The following is an 18,760-nucleotide window of genomic DNA, read 5'->3' as shown; positions in this document are numbered from 1 at the left end:
TGCACGCGTGGACCAAGATGTTCACAAGAAAGTTTACAGCAGCGCTCTCTGAAACAGCCTAACATTCAAACAACCCAAATGTTCATCAAGTGCAAAATGGATACACTGTGGTATATCTGGCATGTCACGGGAACCATACAAGAAAAAATGAGGAAAATATACCATAATTATACCCAACAACATAGATGCAGTTCTTAAACATAATGTTAAGAGAATGGATCCTAACTCGAAAGCACACCCACCCATGTTAAGTATTCTTACCACAATAAAATGAGTTGTTATTGTTTTTTTTTTTTTTTAAGGAGACTTATTGTATCATTCCATTTATATGAGCTTCCAAAAAAGCAAAACAAATCTGTGGTGTTGGAAATCAGGAAAGTGGCCAGGCACGGTGGCATCTGTAATCCTAGTAACACAGGAGGCTGAGGCAGGAGGATGGCTACTTTGAGGCCAGCTTCAGCAACTTAGCAAGGCCCTAAGCAACTTAGCAAGGCCCTTTCTCAAAATTAAAAAGGGCTGGGGATGTATCTTAGTGACTAAGCACCCTTGCTGGGGTCCATCCCTGGAACAAAAAAAAAAAAAAGGTCAGAAAGAAGGTGGAACTCCATCACAGGGACAAGCAGGAACATTGGCAATATGCTCTGTCTTGTCCTGGCAGGGGACAAGAATGTAGGATGTGTTCATTGTAGATTAATGCATTGAATCACATGCTTCTGCTCTTTATATTTTCCATATGTGGAACACCAATAAAGGTTTAGTATAAAGGCTTCAAAAGTTGATTTTCAGTTTCTAAGATAAAGTAGATGGAAGGAGTGAAGCACAAATTTTTATAAGATGTGTATTAATCCTTTTTCCATTGCTATAACAAAATACTTGAGTCTAGGTATGTCATAAGGAAAAGAGGTTTAGTTAATTCACAGTTCTGGAGGTTCAAGAGCATGGTGCTGGCACAGCTGAGCGCTGACAAAGGCCTCCTGTTGAACAGCATCACAATGGCGGAAGTGTTTCTTATAGCGAGAAATTACATGGTAGCACAGAAAGCCAGCAAGGGGAGGGGCCTGCATTACTCTTTTATAGTAATTCACTCTCAGAGAAACTAACTGGGGTCCCACGAGAACTACAGGCATCCTTTATGAGGGTAATGCCCTCAACGGCCCATCACCTCCCACTAGGCCTCCTCCTAAAGGTCCCACCACCTCCCAAAAGCGCTGTGTTGAAGAACCAAGCTTCCAACAAAAGAACCTTTGGGTGACACGTTCAAACAATGGCCAGAACCACCATTTGACTCAGTTATCCCACTCCTCCCCACATACCCAAAGGCCTTACAGTCAGCATACTCTAGTGGCATGGCCACATCAATGTTCATAGCAGCTCATTTCACAATAGCTAAGCTATGGAAACAACCGAGGTGCCCTTCAACAGATGAATGGTACCAACACACAATGAAATAGTACTCAGCCATAAAGAAGTATGAAAGTATGGCATTTGCAGGTAAATGGACAGAACTGGAGACTATTATGCTAAGTGAAATAAGCCAATCCCAAAATGTTCTGTCTGATGCTGACTCACAATGGGGGAGGGTGGGAGGAGTGAAGGTTCTCAGCATAGGACAGGGGGGAGTTGGGGGAAGGGAGGGGGGATGGGAATGGGAAAGACAGTAGAATGAATCAGACAGACCTTTCCTGTGTTCATATATGAATGCACAACCAGTGAAACTCCACGTCATGTACAAAGTTTTACTCCATGTATGTTTGATAGATCCAGATACTGTCGTGTATAACTAAAAAGAACAAATAAAAAAATTGTAAAAGAAAAAAAAAGTATATGATGCTTCACTTTCTGAGTCTGGCTTTATTTTGTTTAACATAAATCTTTCAAGTTCCATTTTCTTGTAAATGGCATAATTTTTTTCATGTTTACAGACTGCATTTTGATTCATGTACACAAATGGGGTACATCATTTCCTTTCTATGGTTGTGCATGACGTAGATTCACACCATTCGTGTAACCATATATGTACATAGGGTAATATTCCACCATTCTTCATATGCCCCCTCATTTCCTTCTATGTAATCTAAAGTTCCTCCATTCTTCTCTCACCCCTACCCCCATTATATATTTTCATCCACTTATCAAGGAAAATATTCAGTCTTTGGTTTTTTGGGATTGGCTTATTTCACTTAGCATGATATTTTCCAATTCTATCCATTTACCTGCAAATGCCATAATATATTCTTCTTTATGACTGAATAATATTCCATCGTGTATATATACCACAGTTTCTTTATCCATTCATCTGTTGAAGGGCATCTAGGTTGGTTCCACAATCTAGCTATTGTGAACTGAGCTGCTATAAACATTGATGTGGCTGCATAAATGGCATAATTTTGTTATGCTTTATGAATGAATAAAAGATCATTATGTATATATATTTAAAAAAAAAAAAAAACAATACTCAAACCCTAGCAGAATGTCTTGATCAGAAACAATCAAGATTTCATTGCATGACCAGGTTTGTTCTTACCTGTGTTCATTTTACTTTCCTGATTTAGTTACAGAACAGAAAATAATAATAATGCATTTGATTCTAGACCTACTGGACTAGGAGGAAAAGGATGCCTTCCCTGTGAAAAAGAACAAATGAGACAGGGACCCTCTTCCGCTGAGCTAAGACATGAGTAATGCCTTAAGAGAAAAAAAGAGAGCTCACGCTAAAGCCCAGTGTATGAAACAATGACAATCATGACGTGCCTGCTGGAGGCTCCTGAGTATTCTAGTCTTATATAAAATGGATTAAAAGGTCACAAATTGCTTGGCACCGTGGTGCACACCTATAATCCCAGCCGCTCGGGAGGCTGATGCAGGAGGATCACAAGTTCAAAGCCAGCCTCAGGAATTTAGCAAGACCCTAAGCACCTTAGCAAGACCCTGTCTCTAAATAAAAAATTTTTAAAAAGTGCTGGGGATGTGACTCAGTGGTTAAGCACCCCTGGGTTCTATCCTCAGTAACAAATTGAGGCTGGCTCCAAGAAAATGCTTTCTTATGAAATGCATCACTAACCTGTAGCCAATGGTTAGTAAAATCCAACTCCTCCCTCAAAAAAAAAAAAAAAAAATTAGCAATTGATGGCAGCCACACCAGCCTCTGCGGTTACACTAACTAGTATTGTATTACAAAGACTCCCCAGCTTCCAGGCAAAAGCTGATGGCTAGCTGGGGTCAGGAAGAGAGCTTTCCCTTTGGTGTAGTATTTCACAGCTCTTGTTATCTAATATTGAACAAGTCTCCAGGCTACGTGGTATCCGCGCCTCCGTGGAAGGCACCTGGGCCCGGGTGTATCTGACTGTACTGAAACGGGCTATTGTTTCAATCTCTGACAACCGCACCTGTAGCCTGTATTTAAGCAACATCTTGTGTTTCCAAAAGGTAAGTACAATGAATATAATCAAAATTGTTCCGAACACCACTGTTTTTACATCAACAATCTATAAATATAGGGAAGAACTCAATCTATGTGTGAAGTAAACAGAAGGTATGCCTAGGTAATTCCAAAGACAGCTCCATAATTTAGCAGCTTGGATTTCAATTGTTGCATTTTGGGGTATGAAACATTATGAAAAACGTAGATATTATTCATCAAAGTGATTGTCCTGTGCACTTGTATACCTTATATAATTTATTTTTTCAGGGCTTTTTACTTCAAAGAAATCACTAGCTAATGACATTTCAGACTTTAGAAATTTTTTCTGATAGCACATTGGAATTCCCTTAGGGACAGAATTGTGAATAAGTGGATTTTTTTAAAGATCATTAACAGATATTACAAACCAATTCAAACTGAGCATTTTCTTTGCAAATTACCTTTAACTTTTAAAGTCATTGGAAAAAAAAAAAAAGACAGTGAGTGATTTAATTTACTTAACCTGTCTACGAATTGCAGCTTTGCGCTCAATCGGTTCCTTCGGCGATTCCATTTCCAACCCAGAAAACCTCTCTAACTATCTCTAATAGAGATGTTTTTCGAAACAATCACACTCGATGCATGATATTTCAAAAGAGAGTAATGTTTATTTTTTTTTTTCATTTACCAACTTGCCCTGGAATTGAGAATGTTTATTCTATTGATATGTTTAAAGTAAAAACAGAGCCCAGCAAGGTCTGTATCTGTGGCTTAATTAAAACTCTCTCGTAATTAACAGGTTTATCATCTCTCGAGTGTGTGTCTGGTGGAGTTTGGGTGGTAGATTGTGGGGGGGGGGGGGGGAGGAAAAAGGAGGACTTTTATTTAATGATCAAACCATAGTTTCCAGGCTAAAGAGCTCATATTTGGGGTGAGAAGTACCTTTATTCCCCCAATATATCAGGTCTGATTCTTATTTGCTTCAACACCCCGTTGTGTATGTTTTCCATTCAAAGAGCTCCTGGGGACTTCAAAGGGAGTTGCCTGCAAGGACAGGCTACGTGGGAGTCCTGACAGGTTCCAGAACAGACCCCAGAGCCGGGAGAAACCATGCCAAGAGCTGCTTACATCGGAGCCCCCAAACCATGTCATGAAATTAAAGGGTCTCCCCTACCTACGCCATCCCACAGTGCACGTGAGAATCGTCTCCGGGCTTCCAATCACGGTGCTGGCTTCTCAGGCTACTCCTTATAAATATTTGATGAGTGGAGCTCCATTTATAAGAACGTATGTTAATAAGAATATTCTTTGAGATTGGTGTCCAACGCAGACTTTCAAAAGGCTCATTGTTTGAGGGAGTAGAGGTTTCCTTTCCTGCCTTTTCTAATGTGCAAAGTCAACTTAGCACAAACCAAACAAGGGAATTGCGTATCCTTTGGAGGTCCTGTTGATTACAAATGGATAGGCTTCAACTCTGAAGGATGTTGGATTTGGGAAGGAACTCACTAATGCATTCATTATTAAGGGAAAGGGGACACGGAAGCATATTTTTGAGTGTCTCTTGTGGGCCAGATATTTTAATTCCTCTGTTAATCCTCACTGATGTACTATGAGTAGATAGTGTGACCCTCTTTTTAAAGACAGTAAAATGGGGGGAGCACTTTAAAGAGATCAAGTGCATCACCTACTCCAGAGTCTCATCTAGGAAGTTCCATCCTCACCTAAGAACCCGGACCTACCAAACCCCAAAGCCATGCTTGTCTTTCTACCTCACACTAACTGCCAGGTGATTTCAAATGCCAGGTTCACAGCTTGAGTCAAGCACTGTTCTTCTAAAAGACTAGAACTCACAGATTGTGGGTTCCTTCGGTTCAAGCTCAGGCATGGGATACTTGTTAAGCATGTTGATAATGCAGTTGTAAAGGAATCTGTTTGCCCCACGGGGTTACCAGAGGGATCCTGCCAGGAAATGCAGAGTTCCAGGTGGTTGGAGATTGACCCTAACCAGTCTGAATGCCACATGTGTGTCTTAAAATGCCGATACAACTGATGAACCTCAGACAGGAAACAAGTTCATGCAGAGTTCAGAGCCTAGGATGACAGAGGTCCCAGATGCTAATCTGTTGACGCATCCCAGAAATCATCACTGTCACAAATGTTTAAGTGGGATGGGGAGACTAAGAATCCCCATGATCTCCTTGGCCCATGCCCCAACCTCAGGATTTCAGAGTTCTGATCAAGTCTTGGATGTGGATAATCAGTGGTCACCAGAAAGATTAAGGATCTCCTTTCTACTCCACTAGCACACGCCCTGGTTGACCAGATGCCTCAAAATGGTCATGGAGGTGGTTATGGTTACCTGTAAGCTCTTTCCTGTTGACCACAAATTTTTAGAGTCAGGATTTCTGAGGCCACTGGAAGGAGCCCAAGCAATTCCCAATGTGGCTACTATGACCACTTGCTTCAGTTCACAGAGCTCTCCAGAACAGAGGCATGCATTCTGGGGGTGCTTACACCCATGTGATCTTGCCAAGTCTTCCTTCCCTTCTCTAAGACTTGGTTTCTGGTTCTGCACAATGGAGACAATATGATCACTTGCAACACCCAGCACACTGGGTAATGATGAGGCTGGGGTGGATCTCACTTGTGAAAGTCCTTCATGCAGCGAGACGTCTCAGGAATCTTTCCTCTAATTTCAGTTCAGGGCTAAACTCTTTATTCTCACCACTGTAGCTTGGTCTTTCCACAGAAATAAATCTGAATGGAGTGATTTTTTTCATGTCATAGAAGTCACAACCAGAGTATAAAAATAAATAAAATGAAGTAGGCTGTTTCTGAGCATACAACACCCACATGCCATATTTGTCTTGTACACATTGGGCACATCTTTCATCCATAGCTGGGTTCAGTCTCGGGTGCTGCATCATTAGGTCAAGTTTCTGAGCACGCTTTCTCTTGCCTTTGCACTTTGGATAAAATCAAAGTGCTGAACAGGAACCAGGCACAAGGCCACACATGTTCTGGCTCCTGAGTGTCTCTCAGAACATCATCTTGGTCCAGCATCCAGCTCACCCCTCTGCAGACACTCCTTCCAAGATCAAGTCCCCTGAATAGGTCTCCTGCCCACCATTGGACCTGCCAGCCCCTCCTCCTCATTCTGGACTTACCAAAACTCCTCCGCTCAGAAAGACTTGCCATTGCTTCTTTGCATGCACTGACCAACAGGTTTCCTTCCTGCAGGACTGCTGTTGCCACGCTGTAAAGACGCTCTGTCATGGGAGTTCTTCTCATCTTCCCTACTCCACTACCACCTCCAGTTGATCCCCAGTGGGTCTCCAGGCCCAGGCTCTGTGACTGGCACTTGGGCAGCTCAGGAATCAATAGTTTTTGCCTTACCCAGGATGCATGCAACCGGGGTCCCAGCTACTCCAGAAGCTGAGCTACTCCAGATGCTAAGGCAAGAGGATTTCGAGTTTGAGGTCATCCTGGTTAACACAGGGAGATTCTGTCTGTCATGAAAACAAAAACAAAAAACACAAAGAGTTTTGCCTTAAAATGTAGCTCACCTGATGGAAAATGGAATAAAACCCCCGTCAGATTCCAGGAGAATTTTCTCTACTCCTCTCCACCAAGTCCCATGTCTTTCCCCTGCAGTTAACCTGTGCCTCCCACTGCCAGGCAGCCATAAGTACCTGACCTGGAAGGAAGCACTGTGTTTGCTCCCAGCCTGGAGAAATGTCATCCCTGTGGGTAAGGTCCTGCCTGCCAAGGAGACACAGCTTCCCTTGTCATCCATGTGCCCCCTTGTCAGCTAAGTGCAAGCCGGCCAGGAGCTCAGTGCCCTGCAGGCCCAGGTGTGACTCTGCTCCTTGGCACTCCCTGCCACAGCTAGCAGGGCCTCTGATGATAGCCAGAAGGTGGCTCCTGCTGCCTCATGGAATCCCACCCTGTGCTACGGAGTGGAGAATGACACTTTAAATCTTTTATTCTTTCATTGTTTTTTGCCTTTATTTTCAAATTAGGAAAGCATTGCATGTTGTAACAAGGGAGACAATATTTTAAGAGGTGAATAAAAGCAAAGACTATTCTTTCTCCCTATCCCACCTCATTACCACTTTCTGGAGAATACCAGGGGCAAGCATGACCAATGTCTATATCCAGGTATAATATGTATAATATGTGTCTCATATAGATGTGTGTGTGTGTGTGAGTGTGTGTGTGTGTGATATATACCTTATATAGCACTTTGTATAAACAGGATCATATACATGCCTGGGGAATTTTAGTGCAGTATTTTACCTTTAGTTATTGATCTTTCCCAATCATCATTGTGTGTCTTTCCCAAGTGCCAAGTATAGTTACTCCAGGCCTTTACCGGGAAGCATGGCTGTGCTTTGGCTAATGGACCATGGGCTAATGGCCTTAGTTTCCCTTTCTGGGGTTTTAAGAGGAGGTGTTGTTTCTGGTATTTTGCTGTTGTTTTTTTTTTTTTTTTTGGGGGGGGGGGGGTACTGGGGATAGAACCCAGTGCCCTGGGCATGCTCTCAGCACATGCTCTGTGACTGAGCTACAGCCCAGTCCCACATTTTTGTTCTTAAACACACATGCTGCCTGGGTCAGGCTGAAATCCAGGTGAGTCTTTTTTTTTTTCCGGGGGGACAAGGGGGGGTACCAGGGATTGAACCCGAGGGTGCTTAACCACTGAGCCACATCCCCAGCTCTTTTCTTTTCTTTTCTTTTTATTTTGAGACTGGGTCTCGCTAAGTTGCTTATGGCCTCACTAAGTTTCCGAAATTGGCCTCAAACTGTTGATCCTCCTGCCTCCTGAGTCACTGAGGTTACAGGTGTGTGCCACTGTGCCAGCTCAGGGGAGTCTTGAGAAAGGCAGCACTACTGTTTTGTCTTCTCATTTGGTGGTCTCAGGGCATCTGAGGAAATGTGTGCCTGTCCCTCTTCCTCTGTCTCCATGGTATCCTACAGTCTTGGTCAATTCTTTTTGACTCTCGTTTCAAGCTGCCAGCCCTTGTTGTCTCTGACTTATTTCATTTCAAATGAGCTTCCCAGGGTCATAAATAGCTCATCTCAACCAAGAGCCCCTTCATTATCTGCACAGGTGTCTTTCCCTATCCATCCTCCAGCACAGGGTCCCCAACTCCTCCCTCAGTACCCATCACTCAGCCCATCTGTCCTTTGGACCCTCACCTAACAGGCCATGTACTTGTTGGAAAACACACTTGTGCTTAGCTTTGTAGGTCTCCCACCTAGTCAAGTAGATTATTTCAACTAATTCTTACAGCAGACCTATGATATGGGGACTAGAACCTCCTACTATGTAAAAGCTCTCTGCTCAGTGGAAGGGGTGTTGTGGTTTAAAAAAAATTTTTTTTGTTTTAATTTAAAAATTTTTTAAGAAAGGTGAGTGGGATGGCATGTGCCTTCAGTCCCAGCTACTCAAGATAAGACAGGAAATGGATCAGGAGTTTTAGGCCAGTCTGAGGGAAAATGCAAGTCCTTGTTTCTTTAAAACAAAATTAAAAAAAAAAAAAAAAAAAAAAAAAAAAAAAAAACTGTCCTCTCTTCTTCTCTTTTGGAGCAGTTGCTGTTAGGAAAAAAAAAAAAAAAAAAAGTCATAGGTATTATTCTTCCCTACATCCAAAAGATGGCCTCAGAGGTTATCAATGCATCCATTTGTGCCCGGATGAAACTTGGCCTTGGACCTGGGCCTGAAAACGTGATTTCAGAGAGAGGGTTGAGGGTGGAAAGCGGAGAGGACGCTCTTGACACTCACGACTCCTGCCAGAGGCAAGTGAGGGGCGTGGCCTAGCTGTGGGGCCGTGGGTTTCGGGACCCCGTTGCATAGGAAGGTCTTAAACGATCCGTCTTTTAGATGAGTGACCATGGAGGATCCAACAAAATTCTTTGAAAGCATCCCTCTGCATCTTCCTCTTGGACCAGCCTTCAGCCTCCTGCTGTTATTAGAAGGTACCCACTTCACCTGGAGGCTAGGAACCTCCCACAAAGATCCATCCATTTCCCCAACAAGGAAGCCACCTCGCGACAAGCATGGCACTTGGTGCTGTCTGCCTTAAGGCTTTACAGACTCTTGGGTACCATCTTGTCATCCCCAAGGGATCCCCGTCATATTCCAAATTAATTCAAGGCATCTGCTTGGAGTTGTTTTTCCCTCAAACTGTGAAAAATTTGTGCCGATTCTTCCCCAGAAGGCCACTTGTGACCAGTGTCCTTTTGGAGACCCGGCTGGGGTTCCGAGGCGGTGCCACAGTGAGGGGAACCAGCTCTCCTGGGAACTGAACCCACGACCTCGTTAGTACAGGGTTCTAATCAAATGAGTCACCAAGCACATACGTCATTGAAGGCAGTGGGGTAGTAATGTGCTAAATGTTAATTCTGAGATTAACGACAGATGAGGAGAGTTCCTGGGGCTGGGGGAGGGGAGAAAGGTTCGTTAATTCCTGGAAGGGAATTCAGGTCATCAGTCTTTGAACTTCTTGCTTAATTCGAAGGTATGATTCCAGAATCTTAGGATGATGCCCATCAGGATCTATGCTTTCTTTCTTTTTTTTTTTTTTTAATCAATATGCCGATCAGAAGCTTCGAAGGAAAAAGAAGATGGTATCAGTTCTGCTCTTACAGAACACTGCACGATGACTTTCCTGCAGATCCCTCTGCAGTTTTTATTTCTCAGGCCCAACACAGGTGACAAGAGGAAGGAATGGTTTCCATATCTGAGTTAGGGCCGATCCTCCAAGAGCCAGATAGTCTGTACCCATTGCTACCCCCTAAAAATCCCTAAGTTCCATGAAAGAAAATTGCCCCAGTAGGAAGAAGGGGAGCCCCTTCCTGCTGACCTGTCTCAAGTCATGCAGAAACCCAATCCACTCCCCGCTCTTCCCATCTCCCTGAGCAAGTCCCAGGGGAGCCAGTTTTACAAACAGCAAATATGGCTTGGAACAAAGTTTTTGACACTGACTCGGTATCCCGTGCTCATATTACATTTCCATGAATATTCCACCGCCTTTTCAACTCTCAAGTTTCCGCTCCAAGGCTGCGTTGAACATTTCAACCTCAGTTGCTCCCACCCTGACAGCGATCTTTGAAACTGATATGGCCCTGAAAGAAGCCAGAATGACTTCTCAAAAATATTAATAATAGTGGGCTGGGTTCCCAGTCTTTGTCATCTCATCGAAGAATCTCTGTAGGCAAGCGGGCAGGGAACTGAACTGAATTTTCCATGGAAAGCCTGCTTGAAAATACATGGTTGTTTTGTAGGAGTATTTCAACCAAGAGGAAGAGGATTCGAATCTAACCCAACATTTGTACTCAGCCACCCTTGTCCCAGGAGCTTTAAGACAATAATTAAGTATACCAGCCAGGGTAGGAATGTGCCTCAGTAGTACAGCACTTGTCTAGCACGGCCCTGGGTTTGATCCTTGCACTCCAAAAAAAAAAAAAAAAACTGCACACACATACACACACACACACACACACACACACACACACACACCTAAGCTATTACCTATTGCAACACAGGTCCCCTTGTTACTTGGCAAAGTGCAGCCTGGCAACCAAGAAGCACCCCAGTTCTTCTCTTGCCAATTAGAGGCCCGTGGGAAAGTTAAGTCTCCTCTCCAGTTGTCAATTTCCTCATTTGTAAAATCATGGTAATTATAGTTACCACAAAATAGGGCTACTGTCTCCTTGCCAAAGAACAGACATAAAATTCTTTAGCCCATGGCCTGGAACGGTAGTACTTAGTAAGCACTCATTGAAATGTAGCAATTGAGGCTTGGGACGCAGTTCATCGGTAGATGCAGTTCAGTGGTAGCACCACAAAATAAATAAATAAATAAATTTTCTAAATGCAACCATCGTCATAGCTACTATCAGCCTGAAGAACAAAATCTTGTGGTCTGGGTATAATATGTTGCATTACAAATATGCCTTCCCTTTTAGATCCCCAATAAAAATTAAATACATTCTTCAGTCCTACATCCCCAAAGAGGATACTGAGGATTAAACTGAACACAAGCAAGCCTAAATAAAAGGTTCTGATTCAAGTAGATAAGAGGTGGCAATCTAAAATGAAAATAACTAGCTAGCCATGATTTCCAAAGAATGCCCGTAAAAATATTTTCTTATGAAGCACATTATAAAACAGCAAGAAGAACTTTCCAAAGTAGCAGGACCAAAATATGTGATCTTAAAATCATAATTCTCTTCAACATACCAAGTATTTAGTCAACCTGAAGATTCACAGAAATTTAAAACACCGACTGGATAAAAATAATACCACTAATTCAAATAATCAAATGCAGTACATCTTTCGCTAATTATACAATCTAAGATGACCCTTCTCTACGGTCAAGGAACAGTCTTTTAAGCATTTTGTAAGTCAGAATTTAAAACTTCCACTCAAGTTCAAGTTGACAGTCAGGGACTAAATAAACAGAAATTAATCTGCTGGCTAGTATCTATCTTACAGCTATGGGCTCAATCAGTACTTTAATCTCCAGCAGGGACTACTTGTTCAATAATATAAATATTTTTAATTTCCTCTATGCATTTCCTCAAACCACACCAATGCATTCATCTTTAGATCATTTTAAAGGGTCTGCTCAGCAGCCCTCAACTTACTTAAAAGACAATGTTTGATTTTCTTGTGAAATTGAGGAATGGATGTGGGTGCTCGTTTTGATGCACCAAGACCTTAATCACTTCCAGTTCTGATTCATCAGCAAACTAGTATTCTTGAGGGATTTTTTTTTTTTTTTTTTTTTTTTTGTCACTAAATATTGTCTTTCATTTTGAGATATTTATTTCTTTCCAGAAAACGATACTGTATTTTTTTTCCTAATGATGAAGGATGAAAGATGGAGAAAATTCCATTTAGTGATTATTGGACCAGGAAGAAGTCAACGGATTCAGAAAACAAATCCCCAAAAGAAAAATAAAATGTATTAGGGGAGGTGGAAGCACAGGATTCTTGGCAAATATTCAATTGGAGTCAGGATTGGTAATTTAATAACATCCTTATTTTATTAATATTTGAAGGGGGAAGGTAAATCTCCAGGACTTCAGCTCTACTCTCCATCGTCACCTGAGCCAGTGACAGCGTTTAAGGCTCAAATGCCTAAGAGTCCTGCAAAGGGTCTGTTAAAACTGCACAGGTCATGAGTCAGGGTTCCGGATGCCCTCCATCCTCACATAAGTCAGAAGCTACAACAGAATCTGGATCTCTACAGCTCAGTGGGCCAAGGGAATCTCCCCCAGGGTCCACCCTGAACACTACTGCACCAGATCGGGAGCATTACCAAAATCAGAGCAAGCAGGTGAATTCATGAAGTGAGATAATTCTGATTTGGCAATCATGTCCCTTTACCTTGGACTGGTCTTCTAGCTTCCCCCTGCTGGTTGATGAACAGAGTTTGGCAGGAACGGTAGCCTGACCTCTAGAAATACTGGCCACATTTTTTGCACTTCAGAGGGTTACATCTGAGTGAGACATAGAGGAAAGGCACTTGAAGAGCTATAGTGAGGCTGGAGTGGTGGTGTGTGCCTATAGTCCCAGCTACCCGGGAGGCTGAGGTGGGAGGATCCCTTGAACCCAGAAGTTCAAGACCATCCTGGGAAACATTGTGAAACCTAATAAAGGAAGAGGGGAAGGTGTGGAGGAATAAGAAGAGGAGGAGGAAGAGCTGTAATATACACGGTCCCTTTCTGGGAACTGCAGGTAATGGGGTATCATTTTTGAGCTTTGAATTCTCTTTCAAGTTTAAAAAAGTTGCCACAGGAAGAATATCGAAAAGAAAATATAAATAAATAAATAAAGAGGAAAATAACAAATTCAGTCTAAACCAGTCCTCAAGACTGTTCTGAGTCGCCAGTCTTTTTTCATAGACCTTTTTTTTTTTTATTCCTGAATTATGCAATCGATAGAGGAAGATCAACTTATTTGCTAGAAATCTGACCTAAGTTTGTGGTTCCCACGGTGTCTCCAGAGAAACATTATCTACCACGTGGTTGTGACAGATGGTGGTAGCAAGGGTCATGGTCATGGTGGTGATAGTAGAAGTGACAGTGGAAAGGGTGGTCTTGGTGATGGTGGTTGTGGTAACGGTGGTGATGATGGTAGCTGTGGTCATGCTCTTGGTGACCATCATGGTGGTAATGGCAACAGTGGTGGTGGTCACAGTGGTGATGGCCGTCATGATGATCATACTGGTGGTGATAATCATAGTGTGGGGGTGGTGACAGTGGCAGACATGTCCATAGTAACGACGGTGGTAGCAGAGACAGTGATGATATTGCAGATGGTAGTCGTGACGGTGGTGACCATGGTCCTGGTGGTGGTATTGGTGATGGTGGTGATGGTATTGTGAGCATATTCAAGTCCCGAAGATGAAGAAAAACTTTAGAAATTTCCAGAAGTCTACCTATCTTCTCTAAGTCTTCATTCCTTGCTGTTATTGATTAATGTGATTATTAATGTATAATTAATTAATTAATGATGTGTTCTTGGATTTGAATGACCCTCTTTAAAAAATGAAAAAAAAAAAGAAAGAATTCAAGAACTTCTTAAGGGATATACTCCTCTCCATGAGTGAGCTTTTATTTTTCACTATTACTTCCATCACCGTTATTGTCACTGAAAGTAGTTTGAAGTTCTCAATAGTCCTTTAAGAGGACTATCAGACGTGTCCCAGGATTTAGGAGTTTCAATTCAGGGAGGCTATTGTGGAACAATGTGACAACACTTTTCCACCAAAGCTCAGAAATGTCTGGGGCAGAGGAATTCACACGGGCAGTGCTAATTACTCTGAATGTAGAGAACCCCTCTTGGGTGGTCATGTTTGATGGGAAATGGGACAGTTCCAGCAAGGTCCACTGATGATTCTTGTCTCTTTCTTCTTGGCCCAGCATAGGATCGAATGTCCCCAACTTCTTCAAAGTTAGGCATGCTCTTGTGACTCTCCTCGATGGAAGAACTGTGAACAGAACTGGCAGGTGTAGTCAATTGCTGGGCAGAAGCTCTTAAGCGCTATGGCAAGATTCACCAAGCTCCCTTTCTGCTGCTAGGGTGACTGTGGAAGGCGGTGAGGAAGGGAGCCAGCATCAGCCTGAGCCCTTCAGTGACTAGGACAGACAGACCCTCCCTTCCGACCCACAGTGGACATTCACTGAGTGTGAGAAGTAAAGTCTTGTTGTTTTCAGCCACTGAGCATTTGGTGGTTATGTCCTACCACACCATAACCTACCCTATCCTAACAGATACAGATGACCAAAACAAGAGAGTTTAAAGTCACCTGTGATGGCATCGGAAAGAAGGAATCTTCTCTCTCAGAATAAGCCAAGTCTTCAAAGTTCTCTGTTGTCAAATTGCTAATCCTGAAGCATTTAGCTCTTCTGCCAAAGTCTGTCTAGACCAAACTGCCTACCAAGAAAAGCACACCATGACTGAAAGTCACTCTGGCCCAACCTGACTCCGAAGTAGTTTGGAGATCTCTTTTGATTGAGTTCAATTTCAAGCAGCAAGTCCCCTTCTCACCACTAAGGAAGTGGACAGGCACAGTCCTTGACTTTCAGAGTTGTTCATTTAAAGATGCACTGCTCAACGTAGAAGCCTCCTTCAGGGACTCTACGTTTAAGAAAACCAAATCTCATGAAAAGTGAATATACTTCCACATGCAAAGTGGGGCAGGAAAAGTGAAAAGCCCATCTGTGCCCACCCCCTCTCCACCCCTCAGACTCTACCACCACCGGAGCTGTAGCTGGGCTTCAAAAATCTAACACATGCAAAGGACAGAGGCTCTTTGAAAACCTGGCCCCGTGTGCTGTATATGTGAGCTGCAGTCTTACAGAGTCTTGCCAAAAACAACAAAGAGGAAAGAAAAGGAAAGGTTTTCTTTTCTCTGAACTTGGGAATGAAACATAAGACTCCCCTTTTCTACAAGACTGAAAGGCTCCAATTTTCCACTTACTGGCCCGGTCTTCTTCATATCCAAGGGACTGCTCAGTGGACATCTCTTCCCTCTCCAGAGGCAGCAGTCAAAACAGATGACCCTCTTCCCTAGGGAGAGACACTGGGTCTTCATGTGCTCCTCGGGGTCATTATCAAAGTAAAATGAAGTGGACAAAATGTGCTTTTAAACATCACAAGTGGCCTTATTTCTGCCAGCAGGCTCCTACCCCATCTACCACGCCACTGAGGTCCTTCGCAGGCTCCTACCCCATCTACCACGCCACTGAGGTCCTTCACAAAGGGAATTCACACGTACTGAAGACGTTCTCAGGAAAAATCCCCCACGACCCTGTGAGTTGAGCACTCTTACACCCCATAATGTAAAGAAAGGGACAGGAATGTATTACATCCCATAATGCAAAGAGAGGGACAGGACATTCTGTGGTTTACCAGAATGACACAGATGGCAGTAATGGAGAGTCACAGTCAGATCCCCGAATGTCTGTCTGTCCATAGACACAGCATGGGCACAGGGCCCACTCCCTTCTTGGCGGTCTACCTCTTAGCAGCCAAGTCTGCTGCAAAAAGGATGGACGTGTCTGCGCCATCTATGTAGTCGCCAAAAAGAAGGTGCCCCACCGCCCAGGCTCAGCTGGCAAGGTGGAAAGTTCAACCTAGAGTCCCTTCGATGTGACCAAGCCTAGCTTAGAACGTAGGACTTGAACAACCAAACGAGGGAAAGAAAAACAACCTGCACCCTTTGGGAAGAGAGGGAACGACCCAGCAACTACAGAAAAGAAATTCAGATCCAATCGGGAAGTTAGAGAAAACCATGTGAAAGATTAACTGTCCCTCAATACGGATTCATTTGAATTTCCCGATAGCTTGAGCTTCCAAAAGAAAATGCTATGGGAAGAACACAGCATACTCTATCCATAGAAGCAAAGAAAACAGAGAAAGACAAGGATTCCCTGGATAAAGGACCATCAGTAGATGCTTAGGGAATATTGAGAAGGCAACTGGACGGTGAGTCAGAGAAGAAAGTCCAGCCACATCTCTGGGAAGGACACTTCTTGCTCCACCGTTGAGGACCAAAAAGAAGTGTGGAAATGGCCAATTAATTTTAAACATGAAAAGGGGCAGGGGGAAGTGAGAGGGAAGAAAATCCAAGGAGCCAAAAGAAAAAATTAAAACTGAGAGGTTTGAAAAAGTCAAAATTATTTCTGCACAAAATAAATAAATACCAACTGCTTAGAAAACATGCTGAAATATGGATCAGAAGCAAGAGAATTGCCAGGGCCAAATCATCTGACTCGGGTTAGGAAGTCTGATAAATAAGTTCACCATCTAAAAGAGCATAACCAAGCTAAGAGGAAGGAAAAGTCTCTCATTGTTCAAAACATATGCAGATTTCTAAAAAATATATATTTTTGTTGTAAACCTCAGATTTTAATTGAAATCCTTCTCCAGGTTGATTTTCCTGTATTGTATACCACAAAAGTTACACTTTCATCTCAAATCATTAAAGGATGCTTGCAGTCTATTTCATGGCTTAACCAATGGAGTCAAGGGCCATTTTCACATTTCTTTATAGCATTCTTCGATTCTGATCCATCTACTTAAACCATCTGATTCACTTTGTAAAATTTAGCCCAACCTAATTCATTGACTGAGTTAACTGGTTCACCAACTTAACGAATTGATGGCTGAACATATCATTTCAATCCAAACAGGCCAGTCATTTAAGCATAGAGACACATAGTGTACCTTCCTCCATATTAATTAATTTGCACCGCTTTCTCCTAGTGGATTATTGGCAATATGTCTTTGCTTAAGACCTAGATCTATAATATGAACACTCACTATTGTGCTCATGAACCCACAACTCCCCCAAATTGGAGGGATAGTTTAGTAGCCCATGCCTTCTCCTATGGAGAATTATACCTTTAAAAAGAATCTTTCCTGATCTCTTTCAGTAGTCTTTCCCATCAGCAAAATCTTGATGGTTGATAATATAATGAAAATAGGAAATGTAAGACCTTGTCTAGTATTCTTAGAACAATATTTCCTATTTAGGAAACGTTCCTGTGTTTGAAATGATAATGTTCTCGAGCCCCAAACATAAAAATTCATTTACAGAAACTCCCCGGAGTCATTTTTATAAGCTGTGGTCATATTTTCTAAAAAGTACCTATAGAAAAATCTAGAATGCTGGTCTCAGGGCCTTCAATGGAGAGGAGCAATGTAGCATATCATTCGTGAGTTTTTCTCCCCCAGATAGATGAACCGTTTCATATTTACTTCACTAAACTGCTGAAATTCATGTGAATATATTTAATTAATGAAATATCCCTACAAGTTCACAAGACTTAAGAAAATACACCCTGGGCAGACCCCAGAGTTGAAATCTCTAGTTTCAGGATTTCAGTTCTCACTTATGCCAATGCATAATTTAAGAGGTTCTGAATAATAATAATAATAATAATATCCAACCAAAAAATCACCATGATGAGCAAATTATGTTTTCAAGTTAAAATATTCTGTAAGCACAGTATTTGGAGAGTACCAGAGTCTTAGGGAAGGAACTTGCAAAAGTTTGAATAAGGTATGTGGCCAAAATATGTCAGAGATGTTTTCCCATTTGTTTCTACATCACCTTTAATTTCATGGGATACCTTATGATCTCCTGCTGCAGGGTAACAATGAGTCACTGTGAAAGTAACAATACTTTTGATTTACAAAGCCGCTTTTTCTAAGGAAATTTTGACACACTGTATTTCTTCTCCCAAAGTCCTTATGATACTGAAGTCACATGGCACATGAACGTTTGCTTATGAATGTGAATGAATGGATATACAGTTGACTGAGGGGTAGGCATTCCACCTAAGCCAGCTAACATTATCAGTGGATGCCATTCCTCTTCTCTGTGATGACATGCTCAGGGAGTTTCCCACGTGATTATTCCTAGGTGGAAGGCTGGTACGTAGCGTTTACTACAGAAGGAGGAACTTTGTTGGGTGGATTCAAGAGAAACAGGAGGAAATGAATTTAGGGTCCTTACCAATCATTTCAGATCTCTTCCAGTGGAGACAAAATAGCATTGAACATGGGCAAATTTCCCCTCCACCCAAAGACGGAAGCACAGCATTATTAGCCAGATTTACTCCAAACTCCCTTTTCCTGGGGTTTCCAGGTACTCAGCCTGAATCCATGTCTTTCCATCAAGGCAAATAATGTAAAAGACAGAACAATAACTGAACTGCTTAAGGAAAAATTCAGGCAGATATCTTTCTGCTTTTGTAGTGCTTTGGAGCATTAGAACTGGGGTCCTTTGGGGAAATGTGTATACCATGTCTTTGTTCTGTTTCTTTCCTCATTGA

At 42.4% G+C, this 18,760-nt stretch overlaps 1 long non-coding RNA gene across 6 annotated transcripts in view; it reads right to left on the bottom strand.

Annotated features, from left to right (window-relative positions):
• Window positions 1-18,760, bottom strand: part of LOC306644432 — an 81,595-nt gene that overhangs the window by 40,386 nt on the left and 22,449 nt on the right. For all 6 annotated transcript variants that reach the window (XR_013759385.1, XR_013759386.1, XR_013759387.1 and 3 more), the window contains exon 2: window positions 6,568-6,909. This is a non-coding gene — a long non-coding RNA (uncharacterized lncRNA). The remainder of the gene's footprint in view (window positions 1-6,567; window positions 6,910-18,760) is intronic.

This window comes from Sciurus vulgaris (genome assembly GCF_902686455.1).
Source record: "Sciurus vulgaris genome assembly, chromosome: 14".
In the NCBI taxonomy this organism is placed as follows: domain Eukaryota; kingdom Metazoa; phylum Chordata; class Mammalia; order Rodentia; family Sciuridae; genus Sciurus; species Sciurus vulgaris.
The sequence above is the reverse complement of the archived record's forward strand: the minus strand, read 5'-3'. Positions and strand labels throughout refer to the sequence as shown.